This window comes from Rhinoderma darwinii, chromosome 1 (genome assembly GCF_050947455.1).
Source record: "Rhinoderma darwinii isolate aRhiDar2 chromosome 1, aRhiDar2.hap1, whole genome shotgun sequence".
NCBI classification, from domain to species: Eukaryota; Metazoa; Chordata; class Amphibia; order Anura; family Rhinodermatidae; genus Rhinoderma; species Rhinoderma darwinii.
The window spans coordinates 94,434,143-94,442,918 of NC_134687.1; the positions used below are offsets into that span (position 1 = coordinate 94,434,143).

The following is an 8,776-nucleotide window of genomic DNA, read 5'->3' on the forward strand; positions in this document are numbered from 1 at the left end:
AGATAGATAGATAGATAGATAGATAGATAGATAGATAGAGATAGATAGATAGATAGATAGATAGATAGATAGATAGATAGATAGATTCATAGAAAGATAGATCAATGGACAGATGATAATAGATGATAGATAGATAGAGATAGATAGATGATAGATAGATAGATAGATAGATAGATAGATAGATAGATAGATAGATAGATAGATAGATAGATAGATAGATAGATAGATAGATAGATAGATATGAGATAGATAGATAGATATGAGATAGATAGATAGATAGATAGATAGATAGATAGATAGATAGATAGATAGATAGATAGATAGATAGATAGATAGATAGATAGATAGATAGATAGATATGAGATAGATAGATAGATAGATAGATAGATAGATAGATAGATAGATAGATAGATAGATAGATAGATAGATAGATAGATAGATAGATAGATAGATAGATAGATAGATAGATAGATAGATAGATAGATATGAGATAGATAGATAGATAGATAGATAGATAGATAGATAGATAGATAGATAGATAGATAGATAGATAGATAGATAGATAGATAGATAGATAGATAGATAGATAGATAGACAGATAGATAGATCCCCTGGAATATTTGATGGGTATACTAGACAGTATTGGTGCATCTTAGCTTCATATGTTTGTTTTCAATTAGAGGCTTTAAGAGATTAAAACCAACACTTTCTACTTTTATACAGTAGCAGGTTGAATTTTAAGTACACAGGTAGCAATGACCCTATATACTTTGTCAGTATAGCATTAGTAGACATACGTATAGCTATTTATCAGTCACTATGAACACATGCAGGACACCGTCTGTTGTTCACATGCTGATCAAGGGCTTACAACAAGAGCCATAGAGGAGCCAATAATACCATGTATTAATGTAGAAGATCAAATGGTCAAAATTTAATAGCACAAATTAAAACCTGGGCAGCATGCTGGCACTAGCTGGTCTTTTTTAAATTGAAATGTTGGTACTTTTTAGAATTGTGGTGTTAGATGTCATTCAGCATTTATGAACAAAAGAACAGTCTCTCTCCTATTCACATGCTACAACAGACACCTCTAAGACGGAATGAAAGGCTATGGGCTAGCTCCTTCTCTTCTACACATTTACACATATACAAATACACACACACACACACACACACACACACACACACGTGTGCACACACACACACACACACACGTGTACACACACGTACATGTGCACACACGCACACGTGCACACACCCGCACATGTACACACGCACGTGCACATGCACACGCACACTGGAGATTAAAAAAGAAGGCATGCGTTCACAGTGTAACATTAATGTATGTTCTATGCAGGGTGTGCAATACTATAGACTTCTATATTACAGTGTTGCTTGAGAAGCATTGGTGGAGAATGATATCACTCCTTTCTGGAAAAAGACAGTAAAAAGTCAACTATATTTCATGTTGGACAGTGACTTATTGAAATAAAAAATGAAAGTGCAAAATGGAATTTGATTGTTTTTCTATAAAGGGCAGTCCATGTGGGAGATGGCATTCTGTTCTAGAACACGATGAGCCTCCCTGCTAGAAAACGCTTGGTAATATGTAATGGCGGCTGTTTGCATTTGCAGTAAAGTAAAACAATGTGATTAATGTTAACAAAATGTAGTAACTGTGATTTATGAAATCATTTTTTTTAGCTTTATTCTCTTATATTTTGGAAAGCAAGTTGAACCAAATAGATAAATGTTGTATTGTAGCCATAGCTACCCATTGACCCTCAATTATGACTAATGTTTTCCCTTCCCGATAACATTAAATATATATTTGTGCATCTTTGTACTGTCGTACATTGTCATTTGATCTTATCTAGGTAAAGTAAATGACCCATAACAACTCTTTGGCATTAATTCAAAGGCAGTGTCAGATATAAAGATGTAGCAGAGCTGCATTTATCAATGCATAAAAAACGAGTTTGTAATGTGGCACACTCATAGGGATATCATGATGTGTTTACAGGGGACTTCAGTTACTCTAAATCTTCTATATCATCCTAGCGTAGTTCTAGTGGGGCACAAAACCAGCTAAATGAGAAATTCTGCTCTGCTATATCTACATGAGCTGTATTAACAACAGCATCTCCTATTGAACTAATGCACAAGGTACAGTAGCTACAGAGTTGCAAAACTGACAGCATGGTTGGAGGATGGGATTTATATTAATAGACATGGGCTATATAGACATACACATGGGACTATAGCGGCCCCCACCCCTTATATATGTGAATGCAAATACATCAAGTCTATGAGCAATATTCAAGTTTCCAAAGAAGATTTAGTATAAAGACCAATAAGAGGCATAGGAGTTTGTGTGGTATAGCAATTGAACACATGAGTATACATATAAAATTCACCTATTCCAATTCATTTCTAATAGAAAGATTTCCTTTGTACTACATTTTACCGCCAAGTTAAAAACAATATATAAAATACTCCACTTACAAAAAATGTGTCTCTCCTCTGACCTAATAAGATGAAATCTACGATTAGAGAAATATATGACTTTCTTAACAATGTGAAATTGTCTATGTATGAAGATATTGGAGAATAGTAGCACATTAATGTCTATTCCTAGGGGGTAGGAGGTTTTATATATTCACACAGTTACCAGCTTTCTGACAGTGCTTCATATTTAATATAACAGCCGCCATACAAAAAAAAACAAAAACACTTTCTCGACGTAGAGAAAAGGGACATCAAATCAAGATAGCATTACAAGAGTTGTATGCTCCTTTTAAGGTTGGACTGCAAAACAGCCAAGATCAGACTCTCGATATCGTATACAGTATATAGGCTAAGAGGCTATATCTAAGTGTTATCCGTATTATATAGCTTTTTAGGTGTAAATACTTATTATTTGCTTTTTGTACATAGAGCCACTGGTCATAGAGTGTCGGCCAATTAGGGAGCACAATTCCAAGGACAACAAACAATGAAGCAAGAGATGAAAGCGCCAGCTTGCTAGACCTCTATACTAACTGGCGGGTACCAGTGCCCATAGAAGTATCTTCTGCAACTTTCTTCAAATGACTTGAAATATTTCCATATCTTGAGTTATTTGTAATGAATTCTAAATGAAGCTAGGTCACAGGAAAATATTTCCTAGCAATACTTATGATTACATTTGGCTTCCCTTTTTGAAAAGGATAAGACTATTATCATCAATAATATATCTATACACTTTCAGAGGGGAAAAAAGCAAAAAAACAACAAAAACGAATTGCATTTCTCAGGACACCTTCTATGTGTGACGAATCCAGGCCTCCTATAAATGCAATTAGAGTCTGGAGTTTCCACACGGAGGCTGAGAAGCCATAACACTTATTTGGAAACAAATGATGTTTTCAAGACTGAGAAATATTGCTATCAATCACAAAGCAAGTTAATTCTCTATAATAAGGCAGGTTTGGATGCAGGCTGATCCATTGTGGAATGCTTGTAGCTAAAATTGATTACAAAGGCACTGAAAATGTATGCAGCCCTCCTAACCACTTATATGCTCTGACGCATTAATCTCAATTGTAAAGAGAGTTTCATAATGCCTGCTATAAAATACTATGAAATAAATCAGACATTATAAGGTGCAACAATTAATCAATGTTTTCTTAGAACTTAGCTAATATGTTTTATATATATAGGGTCGTTTTAAAGGGCCCTAATGCTGGGGGATGTTTATTGTGTTCTAGTATTACTGGGTGTTGCTTGAATGGAGCGAGCTATATAACTTACGTAACTTGTAGACTAACAGAATAACATTGTCTCTCTATTGTGTATTATGAAAGTGTTATATTATACTGTAGCATTGATTTACAAGCAGCAACAAATAAAGTCACAGCTAAAGCTATAAACAAAATAATAAAATAAAGTAAGACTGTAAAATAAATCACGAGGGAGTGTGAATATCAATAGATAAAGAAAAAGTTTTTAATATACATAAAATGTAATAAATATATATATATATATATATATATATATATATATATATATATATATATATTGCCATATTATAGACCTAAACAAGTGTCGCTAAAGAGAGAACTTTTCTACAAAGATAGACCAAAAACTATTTTTCATTAAAAACAGAATATTAAAGAGAAAATATACAGTCGGCAATGTGTGATAGCTGTCTTGTAAATTTGGAATACAATAATGAAACTCTTTATGAACTCTCTACAGAGGTTTCAGTTCTAAAATAAATGCTGCTCATACAGTATATCAGTCTTTTAAAAAAGAAAAAAAAAAACGAATTCCCACAGAATATTGTGTGGCAGCGCTGTACCATTTTCTTCTCCTTTTCAAATGAATATGTGTTATGATGACTTACAATGTGAGCTTGACTCTTGTTCTCTGTATGATACCTCCTAAGTTATTACTATGAAATATAATTACTGTAGCTCAGTGGGGCTTAACAGAAGTACTAGCCTCAACTGGCTAAATGGATTATACATGTTAGGCAAAGTTTCCTTTTCCCGATGATATAAGTAGAACATGACAAGAAAACACAATTGGTAGGAAAAGTAGAACTTTTTCCTTTGCTTTATATATTTACATATATTTTTTTCTACTTTTAAGATAACAGATTACAGAGTAACTACATACATTCTCATAGCGTCATACATGTATCTATATCCTAAGACATCAGTCAAAAAGTACCTGAATTTAATTATTATTAATTGCTATTTAAGCAGGTTTATTGATGTTGTCATATTAGGGTCTAAGAACATTGTTTGGTGTATGGTGTAAAGTCCAGCAGACTATCTGGTGTCAATCTAGCCCTCGATACGAATATAAAAAACTGTATTATAACAGATCATGTAGCAGAGACGTGAAAAATGAAGGGTTGAATGACTAGAGAATATAAATGTGACGAATAAACAAGAAAAAAAACACAAATGTAGGAATAAGCATAAAAAAATGAGGTAAAGATTTAACAAGGCCTCGTAATAGTTAGTAATTCGACGTTGTTTATGCTGTAGCTAAGGAGAGGAACTTTTTCGTACTTCTGCAGAATTTCTATCATTAACACCTAGAATATTTGTTTCCATAGTGTAAAGATACAGCAGAAACTACACATTCTACAAACTCTAGGTAGCGAAGCATCACCCAGCTATGCTGCAAACTTCTGTACTGCTATTGGTCATTACGACACATGAAGGATTTCAGAGAGCGCAGGAAATAAAAAAATAAATAAATACAGGAAGTCGTTGACGTTTCCATTAAATCTCACATTATGAAATTAAATTTAGATCATCTATATACTGTACTGAATTACAATGAACCCTTTATCTGAACTGCCGTCATTGTATTACTGTAGTGTTCTGCTGTATTACTAAAGCCTGACGACACGCACCAGCAATTAAGAAAGTTCTCTAGACTTTCTTATGAGTTCCAACTTACAAAAGAACACACCAAGTACAAATAGAACCATATTCCCATGCCAAGAATAAAAAGACCACCCACTGAATTATTTCACCGCTTCCGAATCTCTAGCATATGCTTCAAGCATACGTTAGTACAGACACCCAGTTTTACAAAGATGAGGGTATAGAGATTACAATGGGCACTCGCGCTGGTCACTAATGCTGCTCTAGATGTAAAGAAGCCAAAGAAATGGTTTAAGGTCAAGTGCAAGAAGGAAGAAAGCAGACAGCAGATTTAGATGTATTATGTGTGAAAAGGCCTAGTGTGACCTTAGAGGGAGATAGGTAGGCTAATGGAAGTTTTTATGTCAAGATGGTGTATATCTGGAAGTTTTCAAGAAGCACGAAAAATACTGTCGATTTTAGTGCATGGCTTACCCTGGATGAAGTGCTAAGTGCTACAGTATTCCATCTAATAATTCGCAGAAGCGTGCAGCTTGTTGTCATGCACATGTGACCTGCCTAATGGTATAGCGGTATACATCCCATTTGTTATAAAGCAGCCAGGTTAAGTCTGGTTGTATTAACACTGCATGTGCTCGCAACTGATTGATTTGTTCCCTTGTTCCGGAACAAAAACAAGTAAGACTTCCCTCTCCCACACCAATCATCCTACTAGTGCTGTGTTGACAAAATACACTAGTTCTTTCTAAATCGGCGCAGTTTTACTGCAATTAACAGAAATCAAGCAGCGATGTCAGGGCTGCTTACACAATAAAATCCCCCTTTGTCCTACATAGAAGGAAATGAACTTTCTGGCAAGAAAGCAGCAGCTGTGGTGATATTGACACATCTCTTCCCAGCAGGGTTAAGGTCGGGATGATCACATGCTGACATCCACTCCTTGCACTCTCTTATTGACAAGAAAGCCAGTTAGCAGCTATGTTAACCTCTTCTCGGCTGCTACATGTACCAAATATATATTATATGTGTGGATTCATAACATCAAAGCTTTTTGTGCGGATTTTGGAAAAAATAACAAGGTTGGCGATAGAGATGGTAGAAACGGTTCACCAGCAAATTGGGCTGCTTTGTATCTTGATCAATCAATAGGGAGAATAATTTTTAAATATTTTCACAAATACAGTATATAAGGTGGGAAAATCGATTTGATGCAAAGTTATGTAATTTTTCCGGCCGCAGAAGAAAATTTTGGAAGGTTTGCTCCTCTATTAAGTGTCATTTCACTTGTGTTAATCTCCATGTGCTATATTGTGTACTGAGTTGTTACGGCAGGTTGTTCGGTACCCTTTCCTGAGTTGCTGGAAGCAACATGGACAGGGCTACAGGTTTCTGCTGTTTTGTAATATTTCACAAACCTACGGATCACTTTCCACTCTTTTTATCAAGAGGTTCAGGTTATTTGGCATCATTCCTGCCCTTTGGTGTGGAAATGTCAAAAAGATCAATGGCACCATCTGTCCCTACAATCCACCCCTGAACGCAGACTACAACCTACAGAAGGATGGAGGACGAGTCTGGTGTAAAAATAACCGCCTTTACTGTATCTTATCACAAGATTCTCTGACAGCCACAATAATATCTAAGGATGATTACAATCTGCATGTGTTACAATGTAACTGAAACATAAACAATGTGCACTTGTAAAACTAAATATGTCACTTACCTTCTCATGTCTTAACAGTTCTTTCTATGGGGATCCAAACATCATGCAAGTTTTTTGGGGCTGAATGATCAATACAAACAAGGGGGGGTGAATTGAAGGGGTGCAACTTGTGCTCAGTTCCAGCAGACACCTATCCTGTAGCAGTTCTCTTAGCAGCTAGTCCACACTTGTTTTTTGGTCCTGTATGGGAGTTGTTTCTTCAAGCCGGGGAACACACACCCCCCTTTCTACAGACCTGTCTCCCCTAGGTCATACACCGAGCTGTTAGAGCGGTGTAGCAGTATAACTGAGAGTAGTTGTCCAGGCTGGGAGCAGCTCCAGTAGCCACTGCCAGGCATACACGTGAAGCAGCTGCTTCTTCTGCTTCTACCCAGCAGCCTACCATGCTCCTCCCCAGCACATAGCAAGGAGGCAGCCCAGCATCCTCTAAACACTGCAACCACCAGCCTGCATATTTATCATCTGCCTTGGCTGCTCAGCAGGAATGCTACTTTTAGACGTCCTTATCAAAGAGGGAGGAAATTTGTGTGCATATATATGTCTTAAGAAAAGCCAGTCGGATTTTATTTGTGCTGCTGTTTGCAGGATTTCCCCATGGCTTGCCTATCCTTTTCTCACTCCCCCTGTCTGCGTCTGCTAATGCAAAGTACCAATGCTCCCATGCTGTGTCCAATCAGTGCATCTACTACTAGTGCAATGATTTAGGGGTCATCCATGAATAACACTTCATGCTGATGAATGGCTCTTTGCAGCCTCCTGCCCTGATGAGGGTGTCTGCTTGCTGCTGATTGCAAACACTAATGAACTTACAGCTTCATTAGCTGGGCTTCCTTGCCAGCAATATTGTGGTCTGAGCTGTGGGTGACTCCTGTAAATAATAAAAAAAAAAAAATTCCCGAAAAAAGACAAGTGTCTTTTCTCACTACCTTGCGGGCAGAAAAAAAAGACTATTTTACCCCACAAAGAAGCGATAAGTGAATAAGAAAGCTGTGACAACCAACGGAGGATATGGGTAATTTTTCAACAAATCAAATGTAAAAATTGAAGGAAACACCCGCTCACAGTAGAGGCAGGCAATTAGATTGTACTGTAAGCCTGCTCTCTACTGTACCAAAGAGGAAAAAGACATTTTCTCTCCAGGGGAGGCTGTAATATGTTGCAGACCCATGGAAACTACAGTAATAGCCTAAGCTGTTTGACAAACCTTCATCTCCAAGCAATAAGTCTATTAACAAGTAAAGGGGTTCTATACTATTTAAAGAATAAAGAGCTTGAATAACAGATCAGGTAATGCCAACTTGGAACTACATGTTTCACCATATTTAGGAAACTGCTTTTATAGCAATTTTCTAATACACATTTATTAGCAGATATTTTCTATTTTAATTCTACAGGTGTGAGGCTCTAGACTCCAACAGCTTCAGGATTTCCTGAGTGTTCTTACTGTGTAAACTGGTAATATTAGGAGTATATCAGGAATATGCTAGATACACAGTTTACTAATAGTTAATACACTGAGACTGGCCATACACACAAGATAGCTGCCAACAGAGCCAAAGTGCCAATTTGTTTCAATGGGTGAAGGGAGACGAGCTGCTGCCAGATACTTCTGCTAGTGGGTTATCTCCCTGCTCAAGAAAGGATCGGTCATGTTAAAATCCAA

At 36.6% G+C, this 8,776-nt stretch overlaps 1 protein-coding gene across 13 annotated transcripts in view; it reads right to left on the reverse strand.

Moving 5' to 3' along the window:
• The window catches only part of TENM3 (teneurin transmembrane protein 3), a 1,030,160-nt gene extending 1,022,570 nt beyond the window's left edge, over positions 1-7,590 (reverse strand). For all 13 annotated transcript variants that reach the window (XM_075860221.1, XM_075860218.1, XM_075860216.1 and 10 more), the window contains exon 1: positions 7,114-7,590. The gene's annotated coding sequence lies outside the window, so the exon portion shown is untranslated. The remainder of the gene's footprint in view (positions 1-7,113) is intronic.
• Between the last annotated feature and the right edge of the window lie 1,186 nt (positions 7,591-8,776).